This window comes from Triticum urartu, chromosome 7 (genome assembly GCF_003073215.2).
Source record: "Triticum urartu cultivar G1812 chromosome 7, Tu2.1, whole genome shotgun sequence".
Lineage (NCBI taxonomy): Eukaryota > Viridiplantae > Streptophyta > Magnoliopsida > Poales > Poaceae > Triticum > Triticum urartu.
Window position 1 is genome coordinate 196171819 of NC_053028.1, and position 18333 is coordinate 196190151.

Below are 18333 nucleotides of genomic sequence, written 5' to 3' on the forward strand. Positions count from 1 at the left end.
CCAATGGCATCACTGATTATAGAACCACGACCTAAAAACTCCTTAATCATCGTCTGAAAAGTCTGCAACATTAACGTTGTAGCCCGAAACGGGTCAGCACATGGAATACGCTGGCAAGGTAACACATAGAGAGTAATGGAATGAAACAACTATACTATGTGCATATTTGGCTGGTGGAAAGCTCTATGGTTACAGTTTTGCGTAAAGCCAATTTTCCCCTACTTCAAAGGAATAAATTTATTTAACTATCATGGTAGTTGTTAAACATTGAGAATGGTTGACAGCATTCTCAATCCCAATTAAGCATCATCATTAAGCAAAGCCCAACAAAATTAATTTAGGGTAACATGTTGAGATTCACATGATAATCCAGGTACTAGATACTCAAGAAGTCCATAACCGGGGACACGGCTAACCATGATTAGTTTATTACACTCTGCAAAGGTTTGCGCACTTTTCCCCACAAGACTCGATCGCCTCCGTTTGGTTTCTCGCACTACACGGTGTTTGAGAAGACGGATGACCGAGACATAGTCTTTCAGAAGTGCTAGCACCTTACGATCGGGTAGACCGTATCACCTACATCCCCTACATCTGCTAGTCTACCACTGTAAGAGTTCACACGACTTAGTCAACTATGCTAGAGCCCATAATAGCTTGTGGCTGCACATGGAAGTTTCTAGTATGAATAGTCTCATGATCCCTTTGAGCCTGGGTGGCGGTCCAAAAGAAAACAGGCAAGTCCTAGAAAACCCAGGTGCTTCAATCCACCCAGATGTGTATTTAAGTTGCCACCTTAGATAAACCATTAATTAACAAACTCACATCTGTCATGGATATCACTCACCCAATCCACGTCTACTAGCATAGCATGGCATAATAAGCAAACATAGAAGTAACTCCCAAAGGTTTGATAATAAAAAGGTAATAGGTACTACCTCAACTACTTCCCGTCCCACAATTTAATTAGATCCTAATCATGCAATGTGTGAGGATTGATCTAATGCAATAAAACTAGATAGTAGGAAAGGTATGATCGAAGTGTTACCTGCCTTGCTGATGATCCGGGAAACCTAGCGATTTGAAGTAACAGGCGGCGCACTCCGGGTATTCTATCGCAGACAAACAAACAAGCATACATTAAGTACTCATCTAATGCACAGGTAAAAGTCAAATAAGAGATCTAACCAGAAGGTTCAACTTAAGAACTCCGGTTTGCAAAAAGAATCAAATCGAACGAAGCAACAAAAGTCAAACGGCGAAAGAAAACAACTTCGTTCTACTAATCTGGATCTAAGGAAAATTTTACAGTAGCAAAAACTTGTTTAAGTTGGTTAAACGGATAGAGGGTTTCGAGAAGAAACTCCAGGCGCTTGAATCGCCTGATTCCGATAAACGAGCGAAAAGTTATACTAAAAAGAAAATCGGATCAGGAATCGCGATCAGAAAAATCGCGGGTTAAATCCGAGAAAAAGAAAAATGACGAACGTTCATTAGAACGAACGAACGGACGAACGCTCGCTATTTAAATAAATCGGAAAAACCGATCTATTAAAAAAACAGAAACTAAAATAACCGATGGAAAAATCGAACGGTTTTTCGAAAAAAAACCGGTGCGGAAATCGAGGCGCGGCGAACCTCGGGTGGCGTGCGGCGGCGAGGACGCGGCGTCCGGTGGCGGCGGCGCGGCGCTGGGGCTGGGGCGGCTTAGGGTTTCGGCTGGGCCTCCTCCCCCGGCTTATATAGCCTAGTCGGGCCGGAGTCCTAGTCGGACATGGCCCGTTAGGTCGGTTCGTTTTTTTAATAATTACGCGCGGAAGAAAAATAAAAAAAATACTAAACGGACTCCAAAAATCCCGAAATCAATATTTCCGGGCTTCTAAAATCAAGCCGCACAAGGTGAACATTTATTTGGGGCCTAAATGCAATTTCGAAAAACGCACATTTTTCCTAAATTCAAATAAAATAATGAAAAACTCCAAAATAAAATCTTATTTGATTTTATTATTAAATCCTCAATATTTCTTTATTTTGGGAAAGTCATTTTATTCCCACTCTCATATTTTTGTAATAGAAATAATTGATGATAAAATAAATAAAATCAAATGATCCTATTCTCAAAATTTGAGAAAACTCAAATATGAAAATAACGAAATCCCCAACTCTCTCCGTGGGTCCTTGAGTTGCGTAGAATTTCTAGGATCAAAACCAAAAGCAAAAAAAATATGATATGCAATTATGATCTAATGTATAACATTCCAAATTGAGAATTTCGGATGTTACAAACCTACCCCCCTTAAGATGAATCTCGCCCTCGAGATTCGGGTTGGCTAGAAAATAGGTGAGGGTGGTCCTTGAGAAAATCTTCCTCTCGTTCCCAGGTGGCTTCGTCCTCCGTGTGGTGGCTCTACTAAACCTTGCAAAACTTGATAACCTTACTGCGAGTGACTCGGCTGGCAAACTCGAGAATCTTAATTGGTTTCTCCTCATAGGTCAAATCGTTATCCAACTGAATAGTTTCCAATGGCACTGTATCTCTCAAAGGTATGTGAGCCATCTCCGTGTGGCATTTCTTCAACTGGGAAACGTGGAACACTTCATGAACTCCTGACAATCCTTCGGGCAATTCCAACTTGTAGGCCACTTCTCCCATACGCTCCAAAAATCGATATGGTCCTACAAATCGTGGCGCTAACTTTCCTTTAACCCCAAAACACTTTGTTCCCTGAAGTGGTGATACTCGAAGATAAGCTCTATCTCCAACTTCGTAAACTGTCTCCATGCGTTTTGAATCTGCATAACTCTTCTGTCTGGACTGGACTATCTTGAGCCTATCACGAATCAAATTCACCTTCTGTTCAGACTCTTTAATCAAGTCAGGTCCAAACAACTGGCGGTCTCCAACTTTGTCCCATGACAATGGTGTCCTGCACCTCCTTCCATACAAGGCTTCAAAAGGGGCCATCTTTAAACTGGTTTGGTAACTGTTGTTGTAAGAGAACTCTGCATATAGTAAATTGTCGTCCCAACTAGATCCATAATCTAGCGCACAAGCTCTCAACATATCCTCCAAAATCTGATTGACTCTCTCGGTCTGTCCACCTGTCTGTGGATGAAAAGCTGTACTGAATTCTAGCCTAATACCCAAAGTTTCGTGCAACTGCTTCCAGAACTTTGAGGTAAACTAGGTTCCTCTATCCGATACGATACTCCTCGGAACTCCATGCAGACATACGATCATGGTCATGTATATCCTTGCCAACTTAGCACTGGTGTAGGTAGTCTTTACTGGGATGAAATGGGCTACCTTCGTCAACCGATCGACTATAACCCAAATCGAGTCATAGCCTGAACGTGTTCTGGGCAATCCTGTGATAAAATCCATGCCTAATTTATCCCACTTCCATTCAGGTATCGGCAATGGCTGTAACAATCCTGCTGGCTTCTGATGCTCTGCCTTTACTCTCTGACACACATCACAAACTGCTACATACTCCGCAATATCCTTCTTCATTCCGGTCCACCAAAAAATGTCTTTCAAATCCAAATACATCTTGGTATTTCCTGGGTGAATCGAATATGGTGAATCGTGTGCCTCTTGCAGAATCAACTTCCTAATCTCCGGGTGATTGGGCACATAAACACGGTCTTCAAACCATAGGGTGTCGTGCTCATCCTCACGAAATCCTTTAGCATTTCCTTTGCTAAGTTTCTCCTTAATAGAGGCAATCTCCTTGTCAGTCTTCTGAGCTTCTCTGATTTTATCCATCAATGTAGACTGAATCTCCAATGCTCCTACATAGCCTCTCGGAACTATTTCCAAACATAGTTCACGAAGATTTTCTGCTAACTCCCTTGGTATTCTTCCCGTCATTAATGTATTCACGTGACTCTTACGTCTTAATGCGTCAGCTACTACATTAGCCTTCCCAGGATGATAATGCAATTTCATATAATAATCCTTGATGAGCTCCAACCATCTCCTTTGTCTGACATTCAACTCCTTCTGGGTGAAAATATACTTCAAACTCTTATGGTCCGTGTACACCTCACAATGATTTCCAATCAGAAAATGTCTCCATGTCTTCAGTGCATGCACTACGACTGCTAACTCCAAATCATGCATAGCATAATTCAACTCATGTGGCTTAAGTTGTCTTGAGGCATATGAAACAACTCTCCCTTCCTGCATAAGCACTGCTCCAAGTCCTCGACGTGAAGTGTCGCAATACACATCATAATCCTTGGTCTGGTCTGGCAAAATCAACACTGGTGAGGTAACCAAACGTTTCTTCAACTCCTGGAAACTAGCCTCACATTCCTCCGTCCATATGAACTTGGTATCTTTCTTCAACAACTCAGTCATAGGCTTCGCAATCTTTGAGAAATTCTCAATAAATCTCCGGTAGTATCCTGCGAGTCCAAGAAAACTCCGGATCTCTCCCACGGTGGTTGGTGCTTCCCACTTGGTCACGGTATCAACATTAGTGGGATCTACTGCTATTCCTTCTCCAGATATAACATGTCCGAGGAATCCTACTTCCTTCAACCAAAACTCACATTTGCTGAACTTGGCATATAATTTATGTTCTCTGAGCTTTCCAAGTACAAAACGCAAATGCTCCTTATGCTCCTCTTCATTCTTCGAGTAGACCAGGATATCATCAATGAACACTACGATGAACTTATCCAAAAACTCCATAAATACTTTGTTCATCATGTTCATAAAATATGCGGGTGCGTTAGTCAGACCAAATGACATAACGGTATACTCGTACAGCACATACCTGTTGGTAAAAGCTGTCTTAGGTATATCCTGTTCTCGAATCTTCAACTGGTGGTATCCTGATCGCAGATCGATCTTGGAAAATACCTTAGCTCCTTGCAATCGATCAAACAGATCATTGATCATCGGTAGTGGGTACTTGTTCTTGATCGTTACTTCATTAAATCCTCGATAATCAACAACCATCCTTAACGATCCATCCTTCTTCTCCACTAGAAGTACTGGTGATCCCCAAGGTGAAGAACTTGGGCGCATATATCCCTTATCCAGTAACTCCTTCATCTGCTTCTTAATTTCCACCAAATCCTTTGCAGGCATCCTATATGGTCTCTTTGATATTGGCCCGGTGCCTGGCAATAGCTCAATCAAAAACTCAATAACTCTATCCGGTGGCATGCCTGGCAACTCTTCTGGAAATACTTCAGGGAAATCCCTTACCACTGATAATTCCTCCTGCACAACTCCTATTAAGCAATTTACTTGAGCCCTCTTTGGCACATGTCGGGATACATACTTGATCCTTCTCCCTTCTGAGGTGGTAAGCAAAATTGACTTACTAGCACATTCAATATTCCCTTCATACTTTGACGACCAATCCATGCCTAATATCACATCCAATCCTTGGGATTCCAATACTATTAGGTCTGAGGGAAAAACATAGTTACCAATCCTTAATGGTAACTGATCACACCATCGACTAGCCATATATTCTCCTCCAGGAGAGGTTACTAACATGGGTGACCTAAGGGCTTGGGTTGACAGGTTGTACTTATCCACAAATCCCCTTGAGATGTATGAATGCGATGCACCAGTATCAAAAAGAATGAGTGTAGTAAATGACTTAACCAAAAACTTACCTATTACTGCATCAGGCTGAGCTTCAACCTCCTCCACGCTAATGTGGTTCACCTGTCCCCTGTTGAAAGGGTTCGGCTTCTTCCCAGAGCTTCCATTGCTATTTCCATTTTGTATTTCAGGACATTCATTGGCATAATGTCCGGTCTTCGAACACTTAAAGCAAGTGACTTGGCCCAGGTCTTTCTTGGCTGGGGTTGATGGGTTGGTGCGATTCTGGCCGGTGCTTCCTCCATTCCCATTATCATTCCTGGTGCCATTGTGATTGTGCGAGCTACCTCCTCCATGGGTATGCTGAAAATGTCCTCCCGGTCTAGGGGTAAAACGTGGCTTCTGCTGAGCTCCTGAATTGTACTTTCCTTTTCCATACTTCCTCTTGCGATTTTCAATTTGCTGCTGCTTCCCTTCAATCATAAGTGCACGATCTACCAACTCTTGGTAGTTGTTGAAGGTTGCTACCATCAACTGCATGCTCAACTCATCATTCAGTCCTTCCAGAAACTTCTCCTGCTTTGCTGCATCCGTAGCGACGTCATCTGGGGCATAACGTGCTAACTTACTAAAGTCCTCCACATACTGGCCAACTGTCCATCCTCCTTGGCGCAAGTAGCGAAACTCACGCTTCTTCATGGCCATGGCTCCTGCTGAAACATGGGCAGTACGAAAATCCTGCTAAAACTGGTCCCATGTGACAGTGTCGACAGGGAAAGTGGCTGTGAAATTCTCCCACCATGATGCTGCGGGTCCTTCAAGCTGATCTGCGGCAAACTTCACCTTCTATGCATCTGTGCATCCTGCTGTGGTCAACTCTCTAGCTGTCTTGCGGAGCCAATCATCTGCTACTATCAGCTCAGTGCTACTGGAAAACACCGGCGGATTCAGCCTAAGAAAACGGGCAAAGTGATCAACAGGTGGTGGTGGTGGTGGGTTGTTGTTGTTGTTGTTGTTGTTGTTGTTCCCCTGGTTCTGATTCTGGACTAGCAACTGCATCAATGTGTTCTGCTGCTGGATCAACTGGGTGAGCTCCGGTGGAAAGGTAAATCCGGGGTCACGTCTCGGAGGCATCTGAAGGCTTAGAAAAGATGATATGTAAGAATAGAGGGGGTCTAAAGAGAAAACACTACCCATATGCACATGAGGCAAAAGCAAACAATTCACTTCATTCAATGAAAGAAGGGCATACAATCGATCCAGCTATCGCAAAAGTGCTCGGGCCACTTTATTTACATGGTGGACTACTACTACTGATGGGGTGGTCTACTAGAAATATTCTTCGGTTGCAGACTCCATGATATCTGCTCCAGCTTCATCAATATAGTCATCATCGCTATCATCTGGATCCGAATCGGTGTCATCGATGATGATGTAGTCTTCTGGGCGTATCTCCTTGGGTTCTTCGTCTTCATCTACAGGCATAGGGTCTCCCATAAATATCCCGATCTTCTTTGTTAGGTCGGCATTCTTATCCACGAATACTTCAATTTCTTCTTCATAATATTCACGTGTAGCCTTGAGTTCTTCCTCCAGTTCCTTGATTCTTATCCTTGCCTTCTTCAGATCTATCATGTCGGAGCACATCTGGTTCTCCTGTCATCGAATGTGCTGGTTTAATTCCTGGATAAAAGCTGCAATTGATCTATCCTTTCTGGTGCTGATCATCTCCCAGTGCTCATCTCGGCGCCCACAAATCTAGTAGATAGTATCCTTGAGATCATTGGGGTAGACTTCTCCAATGCGTCCCATGGCGATGTGAGCTGCCATGCTCATTCCTAGACTCCAAGTTGGTGCATCAAAAGAAAACTCTATGGGCTCAGTGACTGGCATGAACGTCCTTCCTAGAACTTGAAATTGAATCATCCAGCGCTCTTCTTCAGGTAAAGTGGCGTTGTAGGTTCCGGTGAAGCTTGGTACTCCTATGTTCAGGTATCTAGTGACTTCCTTCAAGTGATGTCCAAAGGGTGTATCTTCATCCGGTTGTGTGAACTTGTTCCTTGCATTCGCCATCCTAAAAGAGTAGAGAAGATGAGAGGCCAGAAGAGAAAAGAGAGGATAGTGATCTAAGTCTTTAGCTTAGTGGCCGTGTCCTACAGTCAGCGTGTGCTCTGATACCATCTCTGCAGCGACCAGACCTCAAACAGTCTGATCTCTGTGCTCCGGTGTCATCCCTGGATCAGTAATGCTAACACCACACAGTACTCGGAGGATTTATAACAGAGTAGCAATCACACACTTATTACATCGAGTGTCTTCATAAAGAACTTATTACAATAAATATGGCTTAAGGCCATCTAATAACGATAACAGCGGAAGGCTTGGAAGATAAGTGAGTCCATCAACTCCAACGGCATCACTGAGTATAGAACCACGACCTAAAAACTCCTTAATCATCGTCTGAAAAGTCTGCAACATTAACGTTGTAGCCCGAAACGGGTCAGCACATGGAATATGCTGGCAAGGTAACACATAGAGAGTAATGGAATGAAACAGCTATACTATATGCATATTTGGCTGGTGGAATGCTCTATGGTTACATTTTTGCGTAAAGCCAATTTTCCCCTACTTCAAAGGAATAAATTTATTTAACTATCATGGTAGTTGTTAAACATTGAGAATGGTTGACAACATTCTCAATCCCAATTAAGCATCATCATTAAACAAAGCCCAACAAAATTAATTTAGGGTAACATGTTGAGATTCACATGATAATCCAGGTACTAGATACTCAAGATGTCCATAACCGGGGACACGGCTAACCATGATTAGTTTATTACACTCTGCAGAGGTTTGCGCACTTTTCCCCACAAGACTCGATCGCCTCCATTTGGTTTCTCGCACTACACGGTGTTTGAGAAGATGGATGACCGAGTCATAGTCTTTTAGAAGTGCTAGCACCTTACGATCGGGTAGACCGTACCACCTACATCCCCTACATCTGCTAGTCTACCACTGTAAGAGTTCGCACGACTTAGTCAACTATGCTAGAGCCCAAAATAGCTTGTGGCCGCACAAGGAAGTTTCTAGTATGAATAGTCGCATGATCCCTTTGAGCCTGGGTGGCGGTCCAAAAGAAAATAGGCAAGTCCTGGAATACCTAGGTGCCTCAATCCACCTAGATGTGTGTTTAAGTTGCCACCTTAGATAAACCATTAATTAACAAACTCACATCTATCATGGATATCACTCACCCAATCCACGTCTACTAGCATAGCATAGCATAATAAGCAAACGTAGAAGTAACTCCCAAAGGTTTGATAATAAATAGGTAATAGGTACTATCTCAACTACTTCCCGTCCCACAATTTAATTAGATCCTAATCATGCAATGTGTGAGGATTGATCTAATGCAATAAAACTGGGTAGTAGGAAAGGTATGATCAAAGTGCTACTTGCCTTGCTGATGATCCGGGAAACCTAGCGATTCGAAGTAACAGGCGGCGCACTCCGGGTATTTTATTACAGACAAACAAACAAACATACATTAAGTACTCATCTAATGCACAGGTAAAAGTCAAATAAGAGATCTAACCAGCATGTTCAACTTAAGAACTCCGGTTTGCAAAAAGAATCAAATCGAACGAAGCAACGAAAGTCAAACGACAAAAGAAAACAACTTCGTTCCACTAATCTAGATCTAAGGCAAATTTTACAGTAGGAAAAACTTGTTTAAGTTGGTTAAATGGATAGAGGGTTTCGAGACGAAACTCTAGGCGCTTGAATTGCCTGATACCGATAAACGAGCGAAAAGTTATACTAAAAAGAAAATCAGATCAGGAATCGCGATCAGAAAAATCGCGGGTTAAATCCGAGAAAAAGAAAAACGACGAACGTTCGTTAGAACGAACGGACGAACGCTCGCTATTTAAATAAATCAGAAAAACCAATCTATTTAAAAAAACCGAAACAAAAAAAAACTGATGGAAAAATCGAACGGTTTTTCGAAAAAAGTAAAAAAACCGGCACAGAAATCGAGGCGCGGCGAAGCTTGGGCGGCGTGCGGCGGCGAGGCGGCGGCAGCGCGGCACTGGGGATGGGGCGGCTTAGGGTTTTGGCTGGGCCTCCTCCCCCGGCTTATATAGCCTAGTCGGGCCGGAGTCCTAGTTGGACACGGCCCGTTAGGTCGGTTCGTTTTTTTTAAATAATTACGCGCGGAAAGAAATAAAAAGAAATACTAAACGGACTCCAAAAATCCCAAAATAAATTTTCCCAGGCTTCTAAAATCAAGACGCACAAGGTGAACATTTATTTGGGGCCTAAATGCAATTTTGAAAAACGCACATTTTTCCTAAATTCAAATAAAATAACGAAAAACTCTGAAATAAAATCTTATTTGATTTTATTATTAAATCCTCAATATTTCTTTATTTTGGGAAAGCCATTTTATTCCCTCTCTCATATTTTTCTAATAGAAATAATTGATGATAAAATAAATAAAATCAAATGATCCTATTCTCAAAATTTGAGAAAACTCAAATATGAAAATAACAAAATCCCCAACTCTCTCCGTGGGTCCTTGAGTTGCGTATAATTTCTAGGATCAAAACCAAAAGCAAAAAAAATATGATATGCAATTATGATCTAATGTATAACATTCCAAATTGAAAATTTGGGATGTTACACTCGATATGGTCGGACCCTTTAAAGGAGGAAGCCATAAGAGAAAGTATCTGCTGGTCATGGTGGATAAATTCACTAAGTGGATAGAGGCCGAATTAGTTAAAATAGCCGAGGCGGGGCCAGTGATAGAATTCATATCTGGTGTGGTGCACCGTTATGGTGTTCCACACAGCATCATCACCGATAACGGCTCCAATTTCACTGCCGATGAGGTGAAAACTTGGTGTGCTAATCTGGGCATTAAGCTTGATTACGCGTCTGTCTATCACTCGCGAACAAACGGTCAAGTCGAACGGGCCAATGGTCTTATTATGAGCGGCATCAAACCCATACTAGTGCGGTCTTTGAGAGAATCAGACAAGCACTGGGTTGAGGAGCTTGACTCCGTACTCTAGCGGTTGCGGACCACGCCCAACCGCACTACTGGATATACACCTTTCTTCATGGTGTATGGCGCAGATGCTGTGTTGCCCTGCGATATTATTCATGACTCGCCTCGAGTGCGCATGTACGAAGAGAGAGAGCCGAGCTTGATCGGCAGGACAGCCTAGATGCCCTGGAGGAAGAGCACGATGTTGCAAAAGCCCGTTCCGCATTTTATCAACAACAGGCCCGTAGATATCAAAGCAGAGAAGTACAGGCCAAGACTTATAATGTTGGCGAACTCATTCTACACTTCTCGGAGAAGAAAAAGAACAAACTCAAGCCCAAGTGGGAAGGTCCCTTCATCATTGACGAGGTTCTCACTGGTGGAGCGTACTGCCTGCGTGCTGCATCAGACAATCGCCTAGAGCCGAACCCCTGGAACGCTGCCAGACTCCAAAGATTCTATGCCTAGCGTCGAACTATTTGTTCGTCTCCTTCTCCCTGTTGTTTCCTTTATTTTTTCCTCTCTTTTCGTTCTTCCTTTTTTTCTTTTTCTAATCCTTAAATATTTCGCATGACTAAACCATGCACCTGTGATGTACACATCCTCGAACATGTACGTCCATTATACCTGGGAGCTTCCCAGACAAAAGCTTATTCTTATTTTCGGAGCATCAAGCTCATCACACACGATTCTTTCTAGTAAACTGTTTGTGGCATACCTGATTTTTTCATTATGTTTTGAAAAAAATGGTGTTACGGAGGGAAAGCATGGTGTTTGAATTGCTAGAGCATTTACGTACAGTGAGCATGCAACTAGTACATGAGTGTCGTGTTTAAATTTCGAATTATTCCGGGTTTGTTTGGCATTTTATGCATTAATTGAGTTTCTGGGCTTTAATGTGCATAATTCAAATTTGAACTACAAGCACATGCTCCAGTGCACCAAAGTTTGTTGAAAAATCACATGTGTGTCTTTCGCTGAATTTATGGGTCCCTGTCCGCGAGGCGACGCACTTTTGCGCGTACGTCCGCGGCGTCCTTCTTCGGCAACCATCGACCCAATATCGGTCGGTTCCTATGGTGTCCTCATCCCGCGCCACTCGCTGGCACAAGCGTTCTGGTCGGTCGTGGCTACAGCGGTGGGTGAGGCATACGGTGGCCCGCCAGTCAGCCACCTCACATGTCGCGGCAATCGAGCCCGACAAAACTCTCTATGGCCTGTTCGACTGGATCCATCGAGATCGCATCCGAACGCGACAGTAGCGACCCCGCGGCAGAAGTATTGATGGTCAACGGACCACCCAGTCCTCCTGGCTTCCCTTGCAACGACGGTGGCAATCGCGGCGGTGATCCATCGCGCATTCACGAAGAGTACCGCCTTGAGCCTCTTTCTTCGCAGTGGAGGGAAGAGCTTCGCCATCGCAACATGGATGCACTTCTGTCAGTGTCAAAACCGGCGGATCTCGGGTAGGGTGTCCCCAACTGTGCGTCTAAGGCGGATGGTAACAAGAGGCAGGGGACACGATGTTTACCCAGGTTCGGGCCCTCTTGATGGAGGTAATACCCTACGTCCTGCTTGCTTGTTCTTGATGATATGAGTATTACAAGAGTTGATCTACCACGAGATCAAAGAGGCTAAACCTTAGAAGCTAGCCTATGGTATGATTGTATGTTGTCCTATGGACTAAATCCCTCCGGTTTATATAGGCACTGGAGGGGGCTAGGGTTACACAAGGTCGGTTACAAAGGAGGAGATATACATATCTGTATTGCCTAGCTTTCCTTCCACGCCAAGTAGAGTCCCATCCGAACACAGGACGAAGTCTTCAATATCATATCTTCATAGTCCAACAGTCCGGCCAAAGGATATAGTCCGGCTGTCCGGAGACCCCCTAATCCAGGACTCCCTCAGGAGCCCCTGAACCAGGCTTCAATGACGATGAGTCCTGCGCGCAGTGTTGTCTTCGGCATTGCAAGGCGGGTTCCTCCTCCGAATACGCCGTGGAAGAGTTTGAATACAAGGATAGTGTCCGACCCTGCAAAATAAGTTGCACATACCACCGTAGAGAGAATAATATTTCCACAAATCTAATCTGTTGACACATTTTGACAGCATGACATCACTCCATGGCCCGGTTTTTATTCGAACGGCTTTTCTTAACCAGCTCCGCACATATCGCGAGGCGGTTTTCTTGACATGTCTTGTCAAAGCAGAGATCGTGTTCCCCTTATCACGGGATTCTGATCAATACGGACGTGGGTAACCCAACCGCACCATCAATTATGGTGCCTGGGGAATAAGCGGTTTTGCCAGGCATGTGGGGAGACACATCGCCTCTTCCGCCCTTATAAAGGGACAAAGATTTACTTTTTTCACCCACGCCTTCTTCCTCCTCACTTACCCATTCCCGCACACTCGAGCTCTAGCGCCCAAGCTCGCGTTCTTCTTCTCAAACCACTCGAAGCATGTCCGGAGCAGGAGGCAAGTGGATGGTCTCCTCCATCACGGAGGAGAACATCAATAAGTTACGGGAAGCCGGATACCTGGCTGTGGATATCGCGCACCGGCTGCCAAATGCGGGGAAGATTGTCCCAACGCCCGAACCCCATGAGAGGGTAGTTTTTCTTACCCATTTTGTCCGCGGACTGGGATTTCCTCTCCACCCGTTTGTCCGCGGGCTCATGTTCTACCATGGGCTGGATTTTCATGATCTGGCTCCCAACTTCATCCTCAACATCTCGGCGTTTATCGTCGTGTGCGAGGCCTTCCTGCGCATCAGGCCCCACTTTGGCCTATGGCTGAAACCTTCAATGTCAAACCGAAGGTGGTGGGTGGCCAACAAGCAGAGTGCGGAGGCGCCATGGTGGGTAATATGCACTACAAAAAAATACACTTCCGTGATGATACATGTTTGTCATAGTAGGTCGCTTTTTTTGTCATGCATGTACATCCATGACAAATTTAAGACAGAATCAAGATAGTCATACATGTGCTATCGTAGAAGTGTTCCATGACATTACCAAAATTATCATCACGGAAGTGTCCACTTCCATGACAATAAAGCGCGCGTCATAGAAGTGCTTTCGTCAAGGGTGACCAACATGTGGCATCCACCGTAACGGAACGCTGTTAAGCTGTCAGGTCGGGTTTTGGATCCGATAACCCGTTAACAGCCCCGACCAATGGGGATTTTCCACGTGTAAAATCATCATTGGCTAGAGGAAACATGTGTCGGCTCATCGTTGGGACAGATGTCATCCACTCACTGGACAGAAGGCGCCTATGATACATCGACACGTGGCACGACCCAATAGTGGCCCATTCCTGTGAAAAGGCCGGCCCATTTGACTTGGTCAAAAGCTGGCGGGCCGGCCCATGGAAAGCCTGTTAATGGCCTGTTCGCATATAGCCCATTTATAGCCCGCTAATCCAAGGCCCATTACGCCCTATCCGAATTAGGCCTAGTAGCGTCATCTGGGCCGTCCAATATCATTCCAGCCCATTTTCACTTCTGGCCCATGTATAGCCCATGACGTCTTTCGGCCCATATGAGGCCCTTTGTAACTCTTGGCCCATTAGCGGCCCGTGCTGAAACTGGCCCGTAATGAACAGTGTATTACTTTACACCCATTAACGGCCCATGGTGAAACTGGCCTGTAATGAACAGTGTATCACTTTATACCCATTAACGGCCTGTTATTCCGTTGGGTTGTTTCCAGCCCAAGTTAACTTTGGGCCTTCTGAGGGCCCATTTATTCTTGGGCTCATTTGTAGCATTCGGTTACTTACGGCCCGTTACTGTCATTTTCTGTTTGCAGACCGTTAGTCTGTTGGGCCATTTTCATAGCATCACCAAATACGGCCGACTAACGGCCCGTTATGGTCAGCCCATAAAACGTACGATTTCCATTAAAGGCCCATCTACGGCCCATTAAAGGCCCATACAAGACCCATAAATGAGCCGGCGGCCCATGGATCCTACGGGACGTACAAGGCCCATGGATCCTACGAGACGTAGAAGGCCCATGGATCCTACGAGACATAGAATGCCCATGGATCCTACGAGACATAGAAGGCCCATGGATCCTACGAGACGTAGAAGGCCCATGGATCTGACGGCCCGTGAAGGGCCATGGTCGAGCGAATTGGCCCCCGTTTGAACGATATAGCATATTCAAAGAATTATCCTACTCAATACTATCACCTCTAAAAAGCCTACACTATTACAACAAAGAGATCAAGGCATAGAAAGGTAGAATAATCCTAAACTATGCAATAAAGAAATTACAGCTGATTATACCCACTGGGCATTATGGTTCGGCATAGGTGATAATAAAGCATACACAAACAGCAAATTACATACACTGGGAAAATACAGCTCATACATCATGGACGCGCATCAACTTAACTCCATTTGAACTATAATCTCTTCAGAAAATAGGATTGGCCGGATTCAGATAGCACAAATTTCAGTCTGCAAAATCTCCAATTCCTTCATGGTTACCTCAGTGTCTTGTTTCATTTTTTTTGACTCCTGCATCTAATACCTGCATGTCCAGTCTCAACTTGTTGATTATACATTGACAATCATGTACACATTGTCTTACCACCTCTAGTTAATGCTCGAGAACATCAGCACATTCCAATTTCAATCCATAATCATTCGGTAATGGCCATGCCGCACTGCTCGCAGATCTTTGTGTTGATGTCACTTCATCCTGAAATGTTTCTGTAAGTACACATGACTAGGGCAAAAATATAGTTACAACAGTGAAGTGAACAAGACACTATTTTGTACTACATGGCAAAACAGGACTAACAATAATGTTACACGTCACTTTCAAAAAAAAGTTACATGTCATGAAGCATAAGCAGGTGATATTTTAAAAATTATAAAAAAGATAGTATGTGCAGCCTGCATACAGAAATCCCTCTTAGCTCACCAGAGGAGCATGATGTTGGGGCCTAATCGAAAACATAGACAAGTTACAAATTTAGACAGCATGTTGCGTATAAGTAAGCAAGCAGTTGGCCATTCTGTGCCTCAATTAAAGTCTTAGGGAGCATAATGAACATCAGAGGGTTTCATACAAACATACTACAGCAGACGAAACTATGCAATCATTAGCGTAGTATAAACTAGATTGTGAGCCTCATGCAATAATATTTGGTTAATAGACTTCAAAACTTTAGGCACACTTCGGCAGAGTAATTAAATGGTAAGGCCTTTAATTATGTCAACTAATAGTGATACAAGTACCGAACAATAGGCATGATTATTTGGGCATCTCATTAACTGAGGACAAATAAAGCAATTGAAAAGAGAAAATTAACTATGCCTGAAACAAACAAGGAATTGAACAGTTGAGTTGCATACAATGACTTACCTTAGCAGGTTGAAGAGGCTCAGTGCAGCTCCTACTTCTCTTGCAAGGCTCCTTCCTAACATCTTGTACTTGGAAATCCTCAATCTTATCTTCATTGCACCCCCTCTACAAGGTGACACAAACTAGTTACTCATCTCCTTGGAAGATAAATATGCATAATTTCGAGTCTGTGAACACAAAAGAATGAGATTATAACAAAACAACACCACATAATGAAACATGCCGCATCTCTTGCACTTGCACACAATGAAATGAGCATTTACTATGTCTGTACTATGTAAAAACTAGGCATACCTTCAAACGGGATCTCCAGGTACTCTTGGAGAGCCTACTGTAGTGTACAACCAAACCTTTATGTCACCTATGAGTTAGACAAGGCCCCACTACAGCAGCCCTTAGTGTTTAAATCGTTGACAAGCTCTGTTAGAGTGTTATGTCAAGAACAACAAGTAATCAAAGCAAATAGTCCTAGTATGGCTGGCCGATGCAAACAAGCAATTGAACAGATGTGTGAGCAAATCTTACATATCAAGAAAAGAAGCAAAGAAGGAGGCTTAAAGACCACCACTTGACTGACCAGATTTAAGGGGCATTTAAACATCATGTGCAACATATGAACTAACATAAACATTGCATATTCCAGATTCTACAATGGAATGCACATGTATTAGGTTATGCCATGTATGATGATGCCTAAATGTACAGATAGCAGGCAGGAGTGATTCATCATTGCATGCACAATTGAATTGCAGGTTAAGGGCCAGTTCGATTCCGACTTTTTAGGGCATATTGTCAAAATAAGCCATAAAAGATGTAAAGAAGTCTTTTTTGAGTTATGGGCTTAGGCTTAACTAATTTCACTTTGGAGGGGGTTGTTTCGGGTAGAACCTCACTAAAAATTGAAGGGAAGGGGAATAGTGAAATGACTCTGCTGTCTGCCTATATTACACTCAAAATGTAACTGCTGACGCCCGTGTCACACCTGACCCTCAAGTAAAAACAAACACGCAAGCATTCATTGCCCTGCCTGCTTGCATCTCCTCTCCCCTTTCCACTATACGATGAATTGCTATGAGCTGCTTCTGCTGCTGATATATGATGCATTGCTATGAGATGCTCCTGCTGCTGCTATATGATGAATTGCTATGAGCTGCTGCTGTATGATGAGTTGCTATGTGCTGCTGCTGCTATATGATGAATTGCTATGAGCTGCTGCTGCTGCTATATGATGAGTTGCTAGAAGCTGCTCCTGCTGCTGCTATATGATGAGTTGCTACAAGATGCTCCTGCTGCGGCTACATGATGAATTGCTATGAGCTGCTCCTGCTGCTGCTATATGATGAATTGCTATGAGCTGCTCCTACTGCTGCTATATGATGAATTGCTATGAGCTGCTGCTGGTATATGATGAATTACAGACTGCTGCTATTGTATGATGAGTTGCTATGAGCTGCTGCTGCTATATGATGCTTTCAGGTGGTGCTGCTATACTATAATAACTAGCCACTTGGACCATCTAATTTGAATAAATAATTGTTCTTCATTTAAATGTGGGTCATGCGTTCTTCGTTTAAATTAGGAAATGGGATCTCTATGGAAAACATTGACCAAAGTAGATTGTGCCAAGTAGATGGTATATTTGTATTTGCATTTTGAGCAAATAGTGATGGTCTGTTTTCCTATCATAATAATTACTGCAATGGGTTCAATTTGTGATGTTTGCAAGTCAAATTAATTTCCATATGGGCAGCAAAATGAAAAAAATATAATGCAATCTAGACTTTCCACTGATCATACCAAAGATAAGCTGAAAATGCAATGAAAAGAACTGGTTGGCTTATTACATGGAGCTTATATTCACAGGTGCTTATTTTCTTAGGATAACTCATAATAATTGTCCCTAAGAAACTTGGCTAATAGAACTGGCATACAAATAACATGTCACGATGATTGCAATGGAGGAGTGACGTACCATGTCACACTGTATAGGCTCACCGCTGCCTCTCCTTTTTTTGCGATGTTCCATGAAATTGCCACATACATCTTGTACTTTTTCATTGTGTAACCCTATCTGAAAGTTGACACGGCTAATTTCAGACATCTCTACATGATACTACATTGCATATCCCTTGCGCATATTTAAACCACCAATTAACGATTGTGTGCGTACCATAAACTAGCCATGACTCTGTATGCTGGACTAGCAGGCACTCTAAGGGAGACTAATGTAGTGCACTGGAATTCCTACATGCCACCTACGATTTTGTGTAATGTACTGCCCCTATTCCTAAATATATGTCTTTGTAGAAATTCCAGTATGG